Genomic DNA, 21786 nt, shown 5'->3' on the forward strand with positions numbered 1-21786 from the left:
GGCATCCTAAGGTATTAATTTATGGTAATGCAGTAACCAACCAAAGCTAGTGTAATTAACAACAAAAATTTACATTGAATTTTTTTTTTTTTTCTAAATCTAAAGCTGCATGATAGAAGTGGATATAAACTTTTTGGCTTAAAAGTCTGAAAAATAGACTAAATAGGAATTAAATCTAAATATATAATATCATTAATGACATGAATGAGGCAGTTTTTTCTACAAAAATCTTGAAGTGCTAGAATAAATGTACAATTTTCAAAATCTTAGCAATGAATAAAAGTAGAAAAATTACTTGATATAATGAATAATAGAATTTAAGAAATCTAAATGTTAATGAGAGAAATGTTAATAAAGAACATTCTTTAATGAAAAAGATTAAAGATTTCTTCTTTTATCAAAAAGCCACATATAACATTATATGTGTTCACAATAAGCTAAGTAATTCCAATATCAAAGTATTGTTGTTAGAATTTGTTCACCCCATTAATGCATTTTAATATTATATATAATTGATCAAATGTTGTAGTATTTATTTATTATAGAGGCATATAACTATGTAGAAAGATGTATTTTAGTTCTTAGAAAACTTCAAATATTTTTTGCAGGATTTATTTACATATGCACATCTGACTTTATGAATCATTCTTAGCTAACATTAATAGGTTTCCCACGTAGTACACTGGTAAAGAATCTGCCTGCCAGTGCAGGAGATGTGGGAGACTCAGGTTGGATCCCTGAGTTAGGAAGATCCTCTGGAGTAGGAAATGGCAACCCATTCCAGTATTCTTGTCTGAAAAACCACAAGGACAGAGGAACTTGGTGGACTACAGCCCATAGTGTCACAAAGAGATAGACATGACTGAAAGTGACTCAACACACCTAGAAAAAACCAGGAATTACTCTAGATCCATAACATTGCAACTGAGAATATAATTAAAATTAAATAATAATTCTAAAAATACATTATAATTATCACATAGTTACATATTTTAATAAAATTTAAGGAAAAGTTTAAATCAATGAGCATTTACTCATTGTAGGTGTTGTGGAATGTATGCACAAAGAATTAGTTTCTATCTCAAGAAGTAATAAACAAAATATCAAGAAATAACAGAAAATTTTGTTAGAAAAATTTAAAAATACCACAGTGATGCATGAGTATTGTGATATGCATGCTATAAACAATGAGACAGGAATATTATTTCATGTTTACTTTATAACTCAAACACATCACAGTTTTGGTATGTGAAGAACAGCTATTAATTTCTAGGTATGGTATTCACATGTGAATTAGTATTGCTATTAATATCACATGAAATGCATTAAATATAAAATATAAAACAGCTGTAAAAAAATTTGACTCCATCAATTGGTTAAATTTCTTTTATTCACGTTTCATTAATGTTTTCTTCACATTTCATTAATGTTTTCTTCTTCCCAGATTAAGGATGAATTTCAGTTCATTCTCTATCTAGGTTTCCATAAATTTTGAATTAAGAGAGCCTATGTTGAAAAGGTTTTATAAGTCTTTCAGGAATCTGAATAAATATGCACATTTTTTCTTTCTCCACATATCTGCAATTAAAATTTGTATCTTTCTGAGAAACCTGCAGACTTATAAAGAAAGAATAGCCAAGCTAGTAAAATTAAAATTAGTATCTCTCTAAGGAAACTACACACTCTTGAAGAATGGCCTGGCTCGTTACCGTGAGGAGTACTTAAGATCCAAGGAGTGATTTACTGTTGTACAGTTGCTCTGTTTTTCCCTCTGGTTTTATGAAATGAACTATTGAGCAACAACTTTGTTTATGTCATTAAGATTAAATCTCTGTCAAAATTGTCCTGGAGGAATTCTAAAAGGTCTGGGAAAATGGTTTTAGTATTAACAAGGATGCTGGTTTTTCACATTAAAAAATATTGTGTTTTCTGACATCCTAATTTGTGTATTTGCATGTGTGTGTTTGGAGGGTAGCATGAAAAATAACTTAAGAGTGGCAGATAGATATTTCATTAATTACATCTTGTTTCTTTTTTGTATATGCAGGTATGAAAAATTTTGGTGTGTCTGAGGGGGAATCCGTATGACTTGTTAGAGTTGAATACATTTATAGATGACTCATTTTTCCATCATATGCTACTCAAACTCTGAAGGCTAAGAGACAGTAATATTCTAAACTGTTTAAAATAAAATAGGTATTAGAATGAAAGATATGATGACTTGGGAAGTTATATGCTACTTTAATTTCCAAAATTAGTTTTAAATGACTGCTTATTAAGTGTTGAATTCTGAATGTGATCATGCTTGAAAGACAAGTACCTTTTTTGATATATCTTTTTATTTTTTAATTGAATAAAAGATTATTTAAATTCTGTAGTGCTTTACAATTTTCAAAAGCATCACACACATGATTCACATAATCTCATAACAACCTCTCTTTCGTCTCTACCTCTTCCTTCTCCCTACTGGTAACGACTAATTTGTTCTCTGTATCTGTGAGTCTGCTTCTTTTTTGTTTTATTCACTAATCTGTTGTTTTTTTTTTTTTTTTAGATTCTATATGTAAGTGATATTATATAGTATTAGTATTTCTCTGTCAACTTATTTCAGTTAGCATAATGCTCTCCAAGTTCATCCAGGTTGCCACAATTGGCAAAATAACATTATTTTTTATGGCTGAGCAGTATTCCATTGTTTATCTGTTGCTGTATACTTAGGTTGCTTCCATATTTTAGCAATTGCAAATAATGCGGCTATTAACATTGTATCTTTTTGAGTTAGTGGGTTGTTTTTTTATGATATATACCCAGAAGTAGAATTGCTGGTCATATGGTAGTTCTTATTTTTAGTCGTTTGAAAAATCCCCATACTGTTTCCCAGAGTGACTGTACTGATTTACATTCCCACCAACAGCAGATGAATGTTTCTTTTTCACCATATCCTCATCAGCATTTGTTTATTTGTATTCTTTTTGATACTAGCCATTCTGACAAGTGTGAGGTGATAACTCATTGTGGTTTTGATTTGCATTTCCCTGATGATTAGCATGTTGAGCATCTTTTCCATGTGTCTTTGGCCATCTGTGAAAGATGACAACTTTTAAAAAAATTTTTTATTTTATATTGGAGTTGATTGCGATGTGTTAGTTGCAGGGCTACAGCAAAGTGATTCAGTTATTACCTATTCATGTATACATTCTTTTTCACATTTTTTTCCCATTTAGATTACTATAGAATACTGAGCAGAGTTCCCTGTGCTGTAAAGTAGGTCCTCGTTGGTTATCTGTTTTAAATAAGCAGGGTATACATGGATCATGGATGATCGTGGATGTTCTGTGCTTACACACTGTGATGAAGCCTTACATTAATAAACTGCTACTGAAAAATTTATTTTCTTTCAAGTTCAGATTTGTTGTTATGGTTCTTTAGCTTAAAGAAAGAGAGAGAGAATTTTAAAAATATAATTCTGAATTTCCCTTTGAAGGATTTTTATATTACAGGAAAAACCTCTTGATCTCAATTTCCTTGCAGCTCATGGTCTTACGGTGCAGCATTCTCCTTAGTCAACTTCCTTAGTAGTAACACCTGATCGTGTGAAGAATGTGTGTGTCTCAAAATGTTAAATTATTTAACAAGTCTCACAACTTTATGTAGTGATCTCACTTTATTCTTAGAATACATTCTAATGAAATGTGAGGTAAAGGAAATTTGTGGGAATTCAGCACACTGATCACAGGAGCAGGATCTATTCCTTGAAGCCTTGGTGGCCTAAACCCCCCGTTGACTGAGTTTTCTATACTTCATTCATTGACCCCTATGCTCAGCAACTCATCCTGGCTGGAAAGAGATGGTCACCCAGATATGAGTGCTCGTTTGTGCTACATCTTCCTCTTGTGTGTCATTTGTGATCATTGTTTATGTTGTTGTCATAATTTAATGTGTTGTCATAATAATATAATGTGTGTAAGAGTTGCTTGAGATGATTACTAAAAACCAAATGGAGGCTGTCACTATGTAGGTACTATAGGAGCTTTCTGTTGTAAAGACTCTGTTCAGAATGGTATTTGACAGTCTTATACACACAGACCAGAACTCATCTGATGAGTAAATTATTAGACAATTGATAGAGTTTGTAATAGCAGTAGTAGTAGAAGTCAGAGTAATAATTATTGTTCTTTTATTTGTATTCACAGTTTTATAGAAACATTTATATGTATCACTTCACAGATATGACTAACTTCATGATAATTTATTCCATGTTTACTGATGACTCAGGTGCTCAGCTGGAGATGAAGCTCAGAAGACTAGGGAGTTGTACTGAGAGCTACCATGAGGCTAATTTCCAGTCTTAACTCTGAAAGTACTTGCTTATTTTAATATTCTTATTCATATCTTTTATTTCTCCCCAAATTAAAAATTTCCCCACAAATTTCTTGAGAGATTATATAATACAGGAATAGACTACACACTGTTGAGAATAATATTTATATGAAACGAAGAAAGCAAAAAAATTCAAGCTTTTCCATAAGGTCAAAATAACAGTGACATACAACCCACTCCAGTACTCTTGCCTGGAAAATCTCATGGACAGAGGAGCCTGGTGGGCTACAGTCCATGGGGTCGCTAGGAGTAGGACACGACGGAGTGACTTCACTTTCACTTTTCATGCATTGGAGAAGGAAATGGCAACCCACTCCAGTACTCTTGCCTGGAGAATCCTAGGGACGGAAGAGCCTCGTAGGCTGCCGTCTATGGGGTCGCACAGAGTCGGACACGACTGAAGCGACTTAGCAGCAGCAGCAGCATTAAAGTTTTAACACCGTATTCTAATTATTTCTTTGAAAGGCACAGTAGTAGTCAATAAAAAAGGCATTGTGAAAAATAAGAGCCCACATCAGGATTTTCAGATTTTAAAATGGAACGATAAGACAAAGCATCTTAGCAGCTTCACTACGGAGGAGATAATTCCTCATGATGTCAACATTCCAATTTAGATTTTTAATTGCCTTGTACTTCCAGTTATTTAAGCAAGTCTGATAAAGGAAAGAGGGAGATTTCATGTAGTTTTTCCTTGATGCGACTTCATATTTTAAACTAATTTGTTTTTTAACTGTGCTGTTTTCTTCTTGCTTGGACTAGAAAAAAAAAAGAGCAAAATGAATGGAGTTTGAAGTGATTTAAGAGCCTGTCTTGAGTCAAATAAGAAATTCTGAGTTCATAATCTGAAACTTTTTCTTAGTTTCAGGTCACATAGTAAAAAAATGAAACCCAAAGCATGCTCTGTCTCTAGGCTGTTTTTTTTTAATATTCATTTGTTTACTTATTTTTGGCTGGGCAGGATACTTGTTGCTGTGTGCCTTTTCTCTAGCTGCGGCAAATGGGGGCTACTCCCTACTCCCTAGTTTCGGCTGTGCAGGCTTCTTGTTGCAGTGTCTTCTCCTGTTGCAGAGCATAGGCTCCAGGCACGCAGGCTTCAGTAGTGGTTGTACATGACGTGTGGGATCTTCCCCAGCCAGGGATCAACCTGTGTCCCCTGCATTGGCAGGCTGATTCTTAACCACTGGCCCACCAGGGAAGTCCTGTCTCTAGATTCTTTGAGACTATTTTGGAATTGATATAATTGGGGAGTTACTTTTTACTCTGAATATGGGAGGAAAAAAAAAACACAAAATTCACCCTTATCTTGGGAAACCAAGCAGGTAAACATAATTTTTTTTTACTGGATTCCTGTTTTTTGCAATTATTGTATGTTAAAATAGTTATGGTTTGGGGTATAAGTCTTTTCAGTATTCAAACCTCTTGAGAACACCATAATGCTGAGAGTTTGTTTTGAAGTTAAGAAAGCTCTGGATACAGGTAAGATGCCTGAAAAATACTGAAAGTGTTAAATCAGAATAGCAGTGGCAGAAAAAGGTGAAGTAATATTAGGGAATATTCATTTTGTTTTGAAAGGTGCCTAGACAGTTGTGGCAGGATAGGTAATATGCGGTTGGGTTTTTATCCAGGCTGTTCAATTACATGAGGGATCAGGGGCAAGTCCCAGTGGCTCTGCCACACTTCTCTGTCCTATTATTTCTCATTTTAGACTTTGATTTTGCTTTAACAAAATGCATGAAATGCTTACCTCAGGCCAAACTATTCACCTATATGTCTTCTCTTGAAATAGCTACAATTTGCAGCTTCTAGAGATAAAGAGGTCAATTTGTTTTATATAATGTGAAATTACTCAGGAAATAGTCCTGATGTTTAGACTTGGGAACTGAGGTTTCAAATATTTGCTCTGTCCCCAAGAGTGTCCATGGATGGAATGGCCACCTGTTCCTGGAGCAGCGATGCCCCTGGGTCCCCTGCTCACCCTTACCCATCTCCGGTTCCCATCTTCTTCCTGAAATCTCAGTCCCGCTGCTCCTGCACACCACTTTGCACTTGGAGTGAAAGGGGCATTGGGCCTTCTCAGAAATGTAGAGATTTACACCCTTCATAGGGCAAAGCTAAAGGTAGATTGCGTGCATGCTGGGTCGCTTCGGTAGTGTCTGACTCTTTGCCATCCCAGGGATTGTAGCCTGCAGTCTCCTCTGTCCATGGGATTCTCCAGGCAAAAATACTGGAGTGGGTTGCCATGCCCTTCTCCAGAGGATCTTCCTGACCCTGGGATCAAACTTGCGGAAGCCCTAAAGGTAGATTAGCACCTAGATTAGAGCAAGATGTTTGCATCTGGAATAAATGTTTGCAATTTTGTGCTCTTGCCTCAGGAATCTCTTGTCACTGGGGTGAATATTCATACGAATGTTTTGTTTGAATAAGCCAGTACATTTATTTATTTACTTAGTATTATTTTACAAAAACTTTAACAGGCTTACAGGAAATTACAACAAATGTGAAGATGTAGGTAGAGTTTATGACACACTATCTGTTCTCAGTTGAGCTTCTAGACCTTTCTATGTGTGTCCTTTTTGTTTAATGGTACTCTTTAGGTAACTATTTGATCCCTGGGTCGGGAGGATCCCCTGGAGAGGGGAATGGCACCCCACTTCAGTATTCTTGCTTGGAGAATTCCACCAATCAGGGGAGCCTGGCAGGCTACAACCCGTGGGGTCGCAAAGATTCAGACATGACTAATACTTTCACATTTCACAAAGTCTCACTAGTAACTACTAAACAGTTAATGATGGGATCATTCATGTACAGTGGTCCAGTTGTTTCTCTGAAGGTTATAAATTCCTCGAGCTCACTGGAAGCTCCATGTCGTTGCTGTACTGTTGCCCTGAGGAGGGTGGGATTCACCACCCCACCCAAAGTCTGGTCTGAATGTCGAGACTGATGAGACCGCACATACACTGCAAGGTGTGAAGAGGTGTGCCACTCATATAAAGAGGATCTCTGGGGGATGCAGGGCAGGCTGCCAAGGGGATCTGCAAGTGGCTTGGGTGCTGGGGGAGGCACATGGCTTTGATTTTTCTTGAGGTTAGCGGGTAGGTGAGGTGAGAGTTCCCATGCAGGGTGGGGGCTTGCATGTTTGGACTCTAAATTGATGGAGACCTAAACGATGGAGAGCACAGGCTTTCTTATTGGTTGCCCAGATGTGGGGTAGGGTGAAGATGGGGAGAACCAGGGCCTAACCGCCATCCGTGATGAGTCATCAAAGGTGGAGTCAAACTTTTTACTTAATAGCAGTGAGCCTCACCTTTGTAAACCAGGCCCTCTTCTCCACCTGCACTGTCACCTGTCGGTTACTATCACCTTTTACTTTGCTTGCTTCCTTCTTTATTTTCATGGAACTGTTCACCAGCTAACAGATGAGTGTCTTCACTCATTGTTTGCATCATCTAGCTGCAGTTGTGAGTTCCCGAGAGTTAAGATTACATCTGTCTACTGCTATATCCTCAGCACCTAAACAGTGCAGGAAGCATAATAGGTACACAGGTTTTTAAAAAATAAGTGTATGTCCATCAGCTTTAAAAGACTTTATGTGCCAGACTGTGGCTGCTTCTAACAAAGTTGAATCCAGGGATTTACAGGACTGCTTTGTGCTTCAGTAAATATTAGTGGAAAGAATTCATCCTTTTAGTTACTTTAATAGAGCACTTTTATTTTTGGATTTTTTTTTGTTTTTATTTATTTATATTTTTATTGAAGTGTAGTTCATTTACAGTGTTGTATTAGTTTCAGATGTGCAGCAAAGTGACTCAGTTATATATATATATGTTCTTTTTCACATTCTTTCCATTATAAGTTATTATAGAATACTGAATAGGGTTAGTTCCCTGTGCTCTACAGCAGGTCTTTGTTATTTTTCAGTTTTGTATATAGTAGTGCTGCTGCTGCTGCTGCTAAGTCACTTCACTCATGTCCGACTCTGTGCGACCCCATAGACGGCAGCCCACCGGGCTCCTCCGTCCCAGGGATTCTCCAGGCAAGAAAACTGGAGTGAGTTGCCATTTCCTTCTCCAGTGCATGAAAGTGAAAAGTGAAAGTGAAGTCGCTCAGTCGTGCCCGACTCTTAGCGACCCCATGGACTGCAGCCCACCAGGCTCCTCCATCCATGGGATTTTCCAGGCAAGAGTACTGGAGTGGGGTGCCATTGCCTTCTCCATATATAGTAGTATGTATCTGTAAATCCCAAACTCCTAATATATCCCTCCACCCCTTTGTTAACCATAATTTGTTTTGTATGTCTGTGAGTCTGTTTCTATTTTTGTAAATAAGTTAATTTGGATCATTTTTTTAGGATTCCACATATAAGCGATATGTCATATGATAGTTACCTGTCTTCTGTTCACTTCACTTAGCATGATGATTTCTAGGTCCATCCATGTGGCTGCAAAGGGCATTATTTGGGGGAAATGTATAGCACTTTTGCAAGGTTCTCATAACTTTTTAAAACATTATTGATGTTTAGCTGATTTAAGGTTTTCCTCAGAGTTTTTACTTTCAATAAAGAGACTAAACATATCTTTTATGAAATTGTGCCTCATTTTAGTCCTGAAATAGAGCACAAATCAAGTTTATTGAGTCTTATTGATTTGCTTAAAAGTTTGGACAGAGCAGCAAATTTACTGAAGATTTGGGAACTCATGTCTGATGACAAAAATATGCTGAAATTTTAAACGATTTAGAGATTATGCAGACTTGGCCACTCTTGTTCACAGAAAGCACCAAGAAATATCTTAATTTCTGGAACACTAAGTGAATTTTCAATTTAAAATCAACTATGTAAATACAGGACGGTACAGTTGAAGTCAGGGAAAAGTCTAATGAATAGCCTTTAGGTGAAATTAATTACATGTATTTATTAATATGTCAAATATCCCATCCAACATAAATAAGTTAGACAGACTCATAGATAGATTAATAAGTAAATAAATTGCATAAATAAGATATTGCTCTGCTTTCTGATCTAACCCACACGAGAAAACAGAAGTTATTGTCTTGAAACTAAACAGTACTTTTTGATTTATTACATGTTCTGAGACTTAGGCCAGTTATTTTTAGTACTTAAACATTTAGTTCACTCTAATTTAGTAACTTCTTACAAAGGAATTTGATACTTTGCAGCTGTGCAATTCTATGGCTGCTGGACTCCGCAACTGACTACAATGCCGTCATTGCTGGGGAAGGGAGACCCAACCCAATCCCCTTCCTGGTGTCCATGCCTTGGTTAGGTTAGCTTTGCACTGCCTGCCTTTTACCAAGTGAAGGAGGTGGAATGCTGTGTGCTCTTCAGAGTAGTCTGTTGCTCGGCAACCACGTCTCCCCTCTTAGGAAACAGGTCAGGAGAAAGGAACAGAGGTGAGGGGGTGGTGAAATGTTTGTCTGCCATCTCTGATAAAGCAGAAATCCTCCGAAAAGATATCATTCTGGATAGATTTGAAACCCAAGAGAAACAAATTAATCTCATTAGGTAAAGGGTTAATATCTGTTGACTAGAAATGCTATTTCTCCTATCACCTGGAGGAAAGTTTTCGTGATTTTAAATGGTGTCTAAGACCAATAGCATTCTACTTGATAAAGTTCGAAAATTTGATATGACTGTCACCTCAAGGTCAAACCAAAAAAAATTCAGTTTGAAAGAACGGATGTTTTACTTCATATAGGTCATTTATTTAGTTATTCAGAGGCACTTAAATGTCATAACAAACTCTAGCTTTTTTTATAAAATAAAAATTCCATTTTTTTCTCCTTTTACTTCAGAATTTGGTTTAATGGTGTTTGTCAAAAAAAAAAAAAGAAAAAAGAAAAACCACGTTGTAGAATCTTGACTCTTTCTAATTGGAAAATTTGAAACAGAAAGTACTCTTTTTTAATGAAAATTTTCTTTCATGTATTAAATGATGTGAACTTGTGATAATTGTATACCATTTGGTGAATTTACAGTCTAAAAAAATTAAAATTAAGATCTGCAAACATATGGTAAAACAGACATTTGGGCTAGGAATAGTAGTCAGAAAAAAAGAGTCCATGATTATTTAAAAGTCCTCTTTTACTTCCCCTGTTAAGTCAGATTTTCTTTTAAAAAATATTTTGTCTCAGCTGATATAATTATACATGCTAAACTATCACACACTTTTTTTCTATATGACATATGCTATTTAAAAGGGATGCTGTGCCACTTCAGTTCTTTGTGGTTAAGACCTATTCTCAGGAGTAGCACTTCTCAGTTTTAAGATGTGAGTCACTTAGGAGAATGTGGTGTCACTCTCCCCACAGCCCCCAGAGGGAATAGCTAAGGGTTGACCCAGGACACCATGGGTGCTTCTGTGTGTGTGTTGACTCCACCAGAACCTCAAACTGGATCCAAGTAATAATTTATGCATCTATTTGTTTACAGTTCATTCTTTCATTCATTCATTGATGACTCAGTTTTTACAAGGCCAAGGATAAATACAAATAAATTAATTTGGCAACGATTTACTGCTTCCCAGCTGGTTTTCTCAGTAGAGAATATATTGGCTTTGAGAATTGTAGACAACTTAAATATATTTAGAATCCACAGGAAAATATGGAAGAAGAGTTAGCCCTTTTTTTATTCATGATTTGCTCACTAAATTACAAATTCAAAAATCTATCTCTACTTTGTCTTCTGTAAAAGGGTGTTTAAATTTCCTTGTATATCTGTGAAGAGGTATCATTTTGGAGATCTTATTTTTAAATGTATTTTAGATCTTAGTTATAGTTAATAATGTTATAAGTAAGAATAACGCTGCTATATAACCAATAATAAACAATTCTAGCCTATATAAAATACACACATTTATATTCTCATTTATATATATATAGAATTTAATTCATGTAAATGGTTTTAATTTTCAATAAGATGTATTATTATGATTTGTTTAATATTGCTATATGATGAATAATGGAAAATTATCACATGCACACATATTTGTATTTTATGGTGACCCTGGAGACTTAGTTCAGCAGATCATAGCTGTAATTTATATCTTTATATCTGTCCTTAGAGCTGGAACATTTTCCATCCATAACTTTCTCACTCCCACTTTAAAGTTCTCATGCTGGCAGTTAAACCTCAGAAGCATCCAACCACTTTCAAAATCATGTCCTAACCCCTGTGTTATGATTCAGCCCCCTTTTCTCAAACATGAGGAGGTCACATTCTGAGGTACTATTGTTGTTAAGTCCTAAGTCGTGTCTGACTCTCTGCGACCCTAAGGACTGTAGCCCAAGAGGTTCCTCAGACCATCTCAGGCAAGAATTTTGGAATGGGTTGCCATTTCCTTCTCCAGGGAATTTTCCTGACCCAGAGATAGAACTCCTGTCTTCTGTTTGGCAGCAAATCCTTTACCACTGAGCTACCTGGGAAGCCCCATGCATGGGATAACTTTCCTCAAAATCCATGATATGTAAGGTGAATTCCCCAAAAGCATCTACTTCTGCTTCATTGACTATGCTGAAGCCTTTGACTGTCTGGATTACAACAAACTGTGGGAAATTCCTAAAGAAATGGGAATACCAGACAACCTTATCAGCTTCCTGAGAAACCTGTGTGCAGATCAAGAAGCAACAGAACTAGACCTGGAGGAACGTACTGATTCAAAATTGGAAAAGGAGTATGTCAGGGCTGTATGTTGTCACCCTGCTTATTTAACTTATATGAAATGTGAAATGCCAGGCTGGATGAATCACAAGCTGGAATCAAGACTAAAAGTGAAAGTCGCTCAGTCATGTCCAATTCTTTGCAACCCCATGGACTGTATAGTCCATGGAATTCTCCAGGCCAGAATAATGGAGTGGGTAACCTTTCCCTTCTCCATGGGATCTTCCCAACCCAAGGATCGAACCCAGGTCTCCCACATTCCAGGCGGATTCTTTACCAGCTGAACCACAAGGGAAACCTGGAATCAAGATTGCCAGGAGAAACATCAATAACCTCAGGTATGCAGATGTTACCACTCTAATGACAGACAGTGAAGAGGAATTAAAGAGACTCTTGATGAGGATGAAAGAAGAGAGTGAAAATGCTGGGTTAAAACTCAACATTCAAAAAAATAAGATCATGGCATCTGGTCCCATCACTTCATGATAAAGAGAAGGAGAAAAAGTGGAGTCAGTGGCAGATTTTATTTTCTTGGGCTCCAAAACCAGTGCAAATGGTGGCTGCAGCCATTAAATTAAAAGATGCTTGCTCCTTGGAAGGAAAGCTATGACAAATCTAGACAACGTATTTAAAAGCAGAGACAGAACATTGCCAATAGATGTCAATATAGTCAAAACTATAGTTTTCCCAGTAGTCATGTATGGATGTGAGAATCGAACCATAAAGAAGGCTGAGCACCAAACAACTGATGTTTTGGAACTGTGGTGTTGAAGAAGACTCTGGAGAGTCCCTTGGACAGCAAGGAGATCAGACCAGTCAATCCTAAAGGAAATCAACCCTGGGACTGATACTGAAGCTGAAGCTCCAATACTTTGGCCACCTGATGTGAAGAGCCGACTTATTGGAAAAGCCCCTGATGCTGGGAAAAGTTGAGGGCAGGAGGAGAAGGGGATGACAGAAGATCAAATGATTGGATGGCATCACTGACTCAATGGACATGAATTTGAGCAGACTCTGGGAGATTGTGAATAACAGGGAAGCCAGGTGTGCTGCAGTCCATGGGGGTCCTAAAGAGCAGGACACAGCAACAGAATAACAACAGGAACATTTCTATTTTAACGTGGCCTGGTTGGGTTTTGCTTTGGGGGAAAATTTGCCAAAATATGCTTCTGATATTTTGTCACAATGTGCCTTTTTAATAAGAAAATAACACAGCCTTATATAACTTTGGCAGGTATAGCTAACCTCTGGACTCTCTTGCTTTATAAGATTGCTTCACAACTGTGCAGACTCGCAGTGTGTCAAACAATTTGCATTTAAACGTGATAATCAGGAAAAAGAGGTTTTTTAAAACATAAAGCTCAGATTAAGAATATATTGTATATGCAAATATGCTGATTTAGATGCAGAGGATGAATTCTAACAGTGGGCAAATCTAGAAATTAAGGCTAACACTTTTCCTGAGTGCCCAGTAATGTCGAATTACAATTGAACACCTATAGAAATAAATGTGACATCCAAATGGTTACCAAATGAATATATTACGCTCTGTGATGTTTCACTGAATCCTAAATGAGTACAGAATGATGACATACCAAGAGGTGCTGAAGTACTTCAGACACACTCAGTCAAATGCGTGTGGTTAAATAAAAATCCGTGGAATGTTCCTTATATAAAATGAGTTTTTCCTGTTCAGAGGCAAAGTAGAGCAATTTATTTTTTCTTTTACAGACTCATCACAAGTATGAGTTCACTTTAATGAACTTGCTTCGGCTTTTAAAGAAACTCTTGCAGTTTGAAAGTTACATTGCCCTGTTTTTGAACTCTAATGTGATGTTACAATCTTGCCTTTATTGTGTCCTGTGGCACTTCAGTTCAGTCGCTCAGTTGGACTCCTGTCCACCCCACGGACTGCAGCACCCTGTGATGCTTACCCTGTGACCCTGTGACACTTACATTTTCTGTGTTTATTCAGTGAAGCAGTTGTGAGTTGGTTAAGTGGACTAATTGAAAAGCAGAGACATTACTTTGCCAACAAAGGTCCATCTAGTCAAGGCTATGGTTTTTCCTGTGGTCTTGTATGGATGTGAGAGTTGGACTATGAAGAAGGCTGAGCGCCAAAGAATTGATGCTTTTGAACTGTGGTGTTGGAGAAGACTCTTGAGAGTCCCTTGGACTGCAAGGAGATCCAACCTGTCCATTTTGAAGGAGATCAGCCCTGGGATTTCTTTGGAAGGAATGATGCTAAAGCTGAAACTCCAGTACTTTGGCCACCTCATGCAAAGAGTTGACTCATTGGAAAAGACTCTGATGCTGGGAGGGATTGGGGGCAGGAGGAGAAGGGGATGAGATGGCTGGATGACATTACTGACTCGATGGACATGAGTCTGAGTGAACTCCGGGAGTTGGTGATGGACAGGGAGGCCTGGTGTACTGCGATTCATGGGGTCGCAAAGAGTCGGACATGACTGAGTGACTGAACTGAAATGAACTGAACTGAACTAAGTGGACTAATGGGCAGAATATGTTAATGCAACTGAAAGGCTTTCCAATAAACTAGGGAGTTGGGATGTTTTAATTGTCCTAGTTAATATGCACTTTTTACTATATATATAAGAAATCTTAAATGTGCTACCTTTAGGTGATGCTAAAAATGCACCTATATTCCAAGTGCCTACTCCCTTTGATAGCTGTAGATTAATGATTGTTGTTGTTCAGTTGCTAAGTCATGTCTGACTCTTTGAAACCCTTTGGACTGCAGCACGCCAGGCTCCTCTGTCCTCCATGATCCCCCGGCGTTGGCTCAAATTTATGTCCATGGAGTCAGTGATGCTATCTCACTACCTCATCTCAGTCACATATTGGACACCTTCTGACCTGGGGGGTTCATCTTCCAGTGTCATAGTTTTTTGCCTTTTCATATTGTTCATGGGGTTCTTGCAGCAAGAGTACTGGAGTGGGTTCCCAGTTTCCTCCTCCAGTGTGCCACAATTTGTCAGAACTTCACTATGACCCATCCGTCTTGGGTGGCCCTGCCCAGCATGGTTCACAGCTTCTTTGAGTTAACGCAAATTCCTCTGTCAGGACAAGGCTGTGATCCATGAGGGATTAATGGTTAGGGAGTGAATTTCAAAGTAAGCTGGTCAACAATGGCCCCTCTGAGGACGGCTCTCTGGGGTGGGATCTACTCCAACAACTGGAGGCGCAGACAACACCCATTGAGTTTCAGGTCCATGTGTGATGAGGACATCCTGGGACAGAGTTGGGTCAGAGAGGAGGGCAGAGGGGAGCCTGGGTGGGAGCTCCTCTTCAGGGGCTGTGGACAGAGGGAGCAGAGAGAACTAAGGAAGCAGGAAACACCACCGCAGCCCAGCTCACGTCTCCTCTGCCGTTCACCATGGAATCCAGCCTAGGAAAGTCATAAAATATTGCAAATCCCAAGTCTGCCAGTGACTTGCTATGAGGCGTTGGTAAACCCTCTCTGTTTCCGTTTTCACACTAAAATGGGAGTAGGTGTAGATTGCTGGGTCATTGCAGGTTTGGCAGACTCACTTGTATTATACAGCACGAAGTTCACCTGACCAATTAATAGCCATGGTTACCATTATTTCTCTGGATCTCCCAAGGACCCAGCACCCCAGGAGCTGGCTGTCCAGACCTGCTCCATAGTAACCCTTGCGCCAAGACCCCTTCCATCCCTGAGGCCCTTCCATGCCCCTGCCCCCCTCACCCCGATCTTCTTCTACTCCCTGCTTCATCCCTGGCACATTAGCCCACAGGTGTGTTCATTCCTCCTACAGTCAAATCCTTTGCCTTAGGGGTTTTCATCCCTGATGCTCTCTTGATCTTCAAATAAATGGGTGCCCGTTTCTTGTGGTCTTAGCTTAAATATCTCCACCTCTGTTAGGTCTTCTCTGAGCATCAAATCTGCTAATAAAATTATTGGGAAGACCCAGAGGGATGGTATGGGGAGGGAGGAGGGAGGAGGGTTCAGGATGGGGAACACATGTATACCTGTGGCGGATTCATTTTGATATTTGGCAAAACTAATACAATTATGTAAAGTTTAAAAATAAAATAAAATTTAAAAAAATCTGAAAATAAAAATAAAAAAATTTATTATATAAAAATTATATAAATTTTTTCAAACCATCCTACTTAACTTTCCCCTAGCCAGTATTACTGTCTCATATTTTCTTGTTGTATTTATCGATGGACTGTTTTTGCCCCACTAGAATGCAAACTGCTTGTGAGCAGAGTTTGGTTAATCTGTTCTGTATCTCCTCTACCTACTCTGGTGCTTAAATAAATAAAGGTGCTCAGTAAATATTCATTGGATGAATAAGCGTGTAGCACAAGGAAATGGCAACCCACTCCAGTGTTCTTGCCTGGAGAATCCCAGGGATGGGAAGCCTGGTGGGCTGCCGTCTATGGGTCGCACAGAGTCGGACACAACTGAAGAGACTTAGCAGCAGCAGCAGCAGCAGCAGCAAGATGGCTTGGGGGTTGCGTTTGCATTTTCTAAGTGTGGGGAAGCCCCTCCTAGGTGCAGGCCTTAATGTCTCAGTGTGCAGTTGGGGGGCGGGCGGTTCTGATTTCCTCAGGGTATTCTGAGGTCTTTTTCCCTCAGATGTGGGCTGACGACTGCTCACTGCTTCTCCTTTTCTTCCTCTTCCTGTCCCTCCTCCTCCTCCTCCACTTCGTTCTCCTTCTTTGTCTTCTGTTCCTTCTTTTGCTCCTCCTCCTCGTCCTTCTGGCTCAGTTTGCCTTAGCCTGTCCAGAGACCCAATGCAAGTGTTCCCCACTCAGGAGCAGTCAGTGTGGAATGAAAGCAGCTTGAGGTTACAGTCAATAAGGAGCAAATTAAGAACATATACTTGTGAATTCAGTTTCCCTATAGGGCTCTTAACCAAAGTGTGGAGCTATAAATTGCCTCGTGTCCACTGAGAAGACAGTAAGTGAAAGTGAAGTGAAGTCGCTCAGTTGTGTCCGACTCTTTGAGACCCGTGGACTGTAGCCCCCCAAGCTCCTCCATCCATGGGATTCTCCAGGCAAGAATACTGGAGTGGGTTGCCATTTCCTTCTCCAGTACAGCTGGATAAAAAGAGAATAATAGTGTGATGACCTCTTTCTTTTCCAAAAGACACATGGAAGCTGCCCAGAGAAGCTATAGGCCCCTCACGGGGCCCAAGACACACTCGCTGACAGTTGCTGGAAGTCCAGTGGAAATCTGCTGGGGTCCTGAAATGGAGCAAGGCTTGAGGAGAGCTGTTTACCTGGAGTGAGTGTCTTTCTTTATTCTCTAAAGTTTCAACTCTTTGACTTCCAAGAACATCTGATTCAAATAATCATATCTTATTAATTCTGTATATTGCTGCTGTTGTTCAGTCAATAAGTCGTGTCCTACTCTTTGCGACCCCATGGACTACAGCACGCCAGGCTTCCCTGTCCTTTACTGTCTCCCAGAGCTTGCTCAAACTCACGTCCATCGAGTCGGTGATGCCATCCAACCATCTCATACTCTGTTGTCCCCTTCTCCTCCTGCCTTCAATCTTTCCCAACATCAGGGTCTTTTCCGGTGAGTTGGCTGTTCGCATCAGGTGGCCAAAGTATCACATAATCATATCTTATTAATTCTGAATATAGAAGATAAGAAACATCCAGTATTCACTACCTCCTGGTAGTTTAAATCCCTCTCATGGGGCATTTGTTCTGGGTTTCCTTTGGCCAGTCATCTTGCTTTGCCTGGTTCTGAGTCTGTATTTGGTTTATCTGGGGGTACTCCTGTGTGTGCATGCCTATCTCTTAGGCAAGTGAAGAGGTCTGTGTGTAGCTTGACACCACCTTTCTTCTGACCTCCAATGCACTTTATAGTCAGGAAGGTCTCCTCGATCTCAAGAATGAGAAATATGTCGCTTATCTTTAATCATGGCAGGGCTCAGCTTCTATCGTGCTTCTGCTTTCTTCACATTGGAGTATCGGTCCACAGGGATCCTGTGTGCTAACTCTGAGCCCTTCTAGCTCCTGCCTCAGGGGGACGGTATATTTATTTTTAAAAGTCCCCATATAAGTGGACCAGGGCAGTTCAAACCAATGTTGTTCAAGGGTCAACTGTAATTTTTCCAGCTTTGCAATTTTGTCATTACTAATTGAACCTTAAAATTATTCAAAGTTCTATTATTTTAAACTTTCTCATGAAATGGGTTACCAGTATTAATCTATAGGCATGCATAGACCTGTACTTTAATCTTCAAATGGCACACTTGTACTTTAGTCACAGATGGCCTCAATCCTAGCCAGTTACACTTTCAAAGAGCAGAACGTGTTTCTAAATGCTTAGGGTCAAGTACATGAATGCTTAACAGTATATACTCTCAATGGTTTATGGCAATTATCTGAGCCATCTTTGCAAATATCCAAGTGGTAATAATGCTCATATTTGAGCATTAGCTGGGAATGTTATTGTCTTCACTTACCTGCCAAATGTGCAATAAAAAAGCTTATCCTTTAGATGGCTATTAAATGTTTAATGTTCAATTATTTCCAAGTCTGTGACCACTATTTTATTTCATATGGTTATTTTAATTAAATTATTGAATTACAGTTATCAGGTATCTTGTCGCATGGCTAATATTTAGTGAATATCTGACTAGAATGATTTCTGCATTGTTGAATTGATCAATCAGATCTCCTCAGCACAGGAATAATATTTGATATTATACTCTTCAATAATAGCAGTTACAGTAAAGAACTGGGCCCTGGACTTGATAAGATGTACATACAGGAAGTGCAAAGTTTGGTGGTGGAATGATAGTGCTATGGCAACTGTATGGTATGGATGTGTTTTTTTTTGTTTTGTTTTGTTTTTGATAAAGAGAAGATTGTTTCACACTTTTAATTTCAATTAACATGAAATTGTAGAATATAAAATTCCATAATTATGGAAATTAGGAAGCAAGTGTATTGACATTTAGTATAGTTCAAAATAATGAGCGGAAACTAAAGAAAATGAGACTCAGAAACTATTACCAGCTTAATGTTTAGAAAGTTTTAGATCTTGGTGGAGATTTAATCTGAGAGCAATCCAATTTCTTGTTATCAAAAATGGTTTTGTTCTTTGTAGTTCCCATTTACAACAAAGTTCATTAAAATGTAAATTTCTTACTATTTTTCAGAAACATGTAAGAATTCACCAAAGGTTACAGTCAGGGTAAGTGTTGACTATGGGGTGCTAGCACCCCGTATTTCTCTTCTTCCTGGTAATCTGGCATTTGAAGGGACAGCTAAATGGTGTCGAAAGCTGTACTCTTTCATGTGTGTGTGTGTGTGTGTGTGTGTTCGTCACTAGGTCATGTCTGACTCTTTGCAACCCCATGGACTGTAGCCTACCAGGCTACTCTATCTATGCGATTCTCCAGGCAAGTATACTGCAGTGGGTAGCCATTCCCTTCACCAGGCGATCTCCCCAACCCAGGGATTGAACCTGTGTCTCCTGCATTGTGGGCAGATTCTTTACTGTCTGAACCACCAGGGAAGCCCACTCTTTCATGCATGAGGTCTGAATTAATCACATACGCTGGGTTTCTCAAATTATGGTATGAAAATGCCCCCTTCTATGTCCTCCACACTCCCCTGTCCCAACTCCCCCATTCTGGACATATCCTAGGAAAGACTCTGTCTCCTCATAAGGAGAGTTTACTTTTTTAAAATTTCATTTACAAAGACACCTAAAAAATAATGTGAACACATTCTGGATCACCTGAATTATTGTTTAGTCACTAAGTTGTGTCTGAATCATCTGAATAACTGTGCTATAACTGAGTTCAGTTAGGCCATTTCAGGGCTCCTCTCTGCTTTATTATTATTGTCAGAAGCACATAAAATTTGCCGTCTTAACCATTTTTAAGTGTGCAGATTAACCAAATGTGCATTGTTGTGTTACATACCTCTAGGACTTCTTTCTCTTATACAACTGAAACTGTCCATTGACCACTCCCCTCCTCCACCTCCCCCCAGCTCCTGGAAGCCATCATCTACTTTCTGTCTCTGAGCATTTGACCATTTTGGACTTCTCATATCCTCAAGCTTCATCCGTGTTGTAGCATGTCGACTTGCCTTCAAGTTCACGGATTCATCTGCTTGATTGACTCTCCTGTTAAATCTTTTTAGTGAATTTTTCAATCCATTTACTGAATTCTTAAGCTCTGGTATGTCTGTTTAGTTCTTTTTCAGAGTGTCTTATCTCCTAATGTTCTCATTTTTTACATGGATTATTTTCCTGATTTCATTCAGTTGTCTATCTGTGTTGTCGTGAAGTACTTGACTTCCATAAGATGATTACTCTGAATTCTTTGTCAGGTAATTCATAGATCTCCATCTCTTTAGTGTCATTTTCTGGAGAAGTTGTTCCTTCAGTTTGGCCCGAGTTTCCCTGTTTCTTCATATAGCTTATTATTATTATTATTTGTCATGATAGAAAACAACACAGACACTTTCACCAGTCATTATATAGCCTGGCCTCATACAGGGGAAGGCCTTCACCAATCAATTTGGGTAGAGACTCTGGGGACCTCTCAAGCCTTAGCAGCAGCAGCATCTCTGGAATTGTGTGTGCCATTTCCCCAATGAGAGGTATTTGATGGTTTCCTTTTCAGGAGTTTGTGATTTCTTGCTCCCTCTGGTGTTTCTCTATGGTACTACAGGTGCTGCTCTCCCCGGCCCCCAAACATCCAAGATGAGCTGGGTTTCCTTGTTGCTGTTGTCGTTGCTGTGGTTTTTTCTTTTTTATTGGAGTATAGTGGCTTTACAATGTGCTATTTCCTGCTGCACAGCAAAGTGAAACAGCCATACGTATATATACGTCCTCTTTTTTGGATTTCCTTCCCATTTAGGTTACCACAGAGCCTTGAATAGAGAAAACTAGGGGGTGATGGAATCACTCATGACCCATATTGAAATTCAAAAAATACTGTAGCTGCCAAAAGCACTTTCACATTCTAAATATGATTTGACTGCAACAAAATGACATTTCTGTCATGATAATTTAAAAAGTGAATAAATAACAAAAAATGTTAATTTAAATTCTTATTTGTATATAATTTTAAATTGCTTGCTTAACGTTATATGAATTATAAGAAATATGTGCCTTTTGTTACTCAACCAGGTAACATCAAAATAAAAATAGTCAATGTGGGCTATCTGCTAGTGTATTTTTCTCTTTAAAAGAGGTTCCTACCCCTTATAAGTTGTGTTATGTGCTGACCAAATTTCCTGGGTTGAAGTCCTAACCCCAAGTACCTCAGGATGTGATCTTTTTTGGAAACAGGATCATTGCAGATATGATTAGTTAACATAAAATCATAATGGAGTAGGGTGGGTTCCTGATCCAATAGACTTGTGTCTTTATAAAAAAGGGGAAATTTAGATACAGGGCACATATACAGGAGGGCTTCCCAGGTGGCCCTAGTGGTAAAGAACCCACCTGCCAATTCAGGAGATATAAGAGACTTGGGTTCAATCCTTGTGTTGGGAAGATTCTCTGGAGGAAAAAAATGGCAACCCACTCCAGTATTCTTGCCTGGAGAATCCCATGGACAGAGAAGCCTGGTGGGCTACAGTCCTTAGGGTTGCAAAGAGTCATACACAATTAAAGTGATTTAGCACGTACACTTTCCTGCATTGGAGAAGGAAATGGCAACTCACTCCAGTGTTCTTGCCTGGAGAATCCCAGG

The 21786-nt window shown here is 38.8% G+C and overlaps 1 long non-coding RNA gene across 3 annotated transcripts in view; it reads left to right on the forward strand.

Annotated features, from left to right (window-relative positions):
- LOC133227571 (uncharacterized) overlaps positions 1-21786 on the forward strand; it is an 85069-nt gene that overhangs the window by 61809 nt on the left and 1474 nt on the right. For all 3 annotated transcript variants that reach the window (XR_009729874.1, XR_009729872.1, XR_009729873.1), the window contains 2 exons: positions 17199-17336; positions 19231-19265. This is a non-coding gene — a long non-coding RNA (uncharacterized LOC133227571). The remainder of the gene's footprint in view (positions 1-17198; positions 17337-19230; positions 19266-21786) is intronic.

This window comes from Bos javanicus, chromosome 16 (assembly GCF_032452875.1).
Source record: "Bos javanicus breed banteng chromosome 16, ARS-OSU_banteng_1.0, whole genome shotgun sequence".
Classification (NCBI taxonomy): Eukaryota; Metazoa; Chordata; class Mammalia; order Artiodactyla; family Bovidae; genus Bos; species Bos javanicus.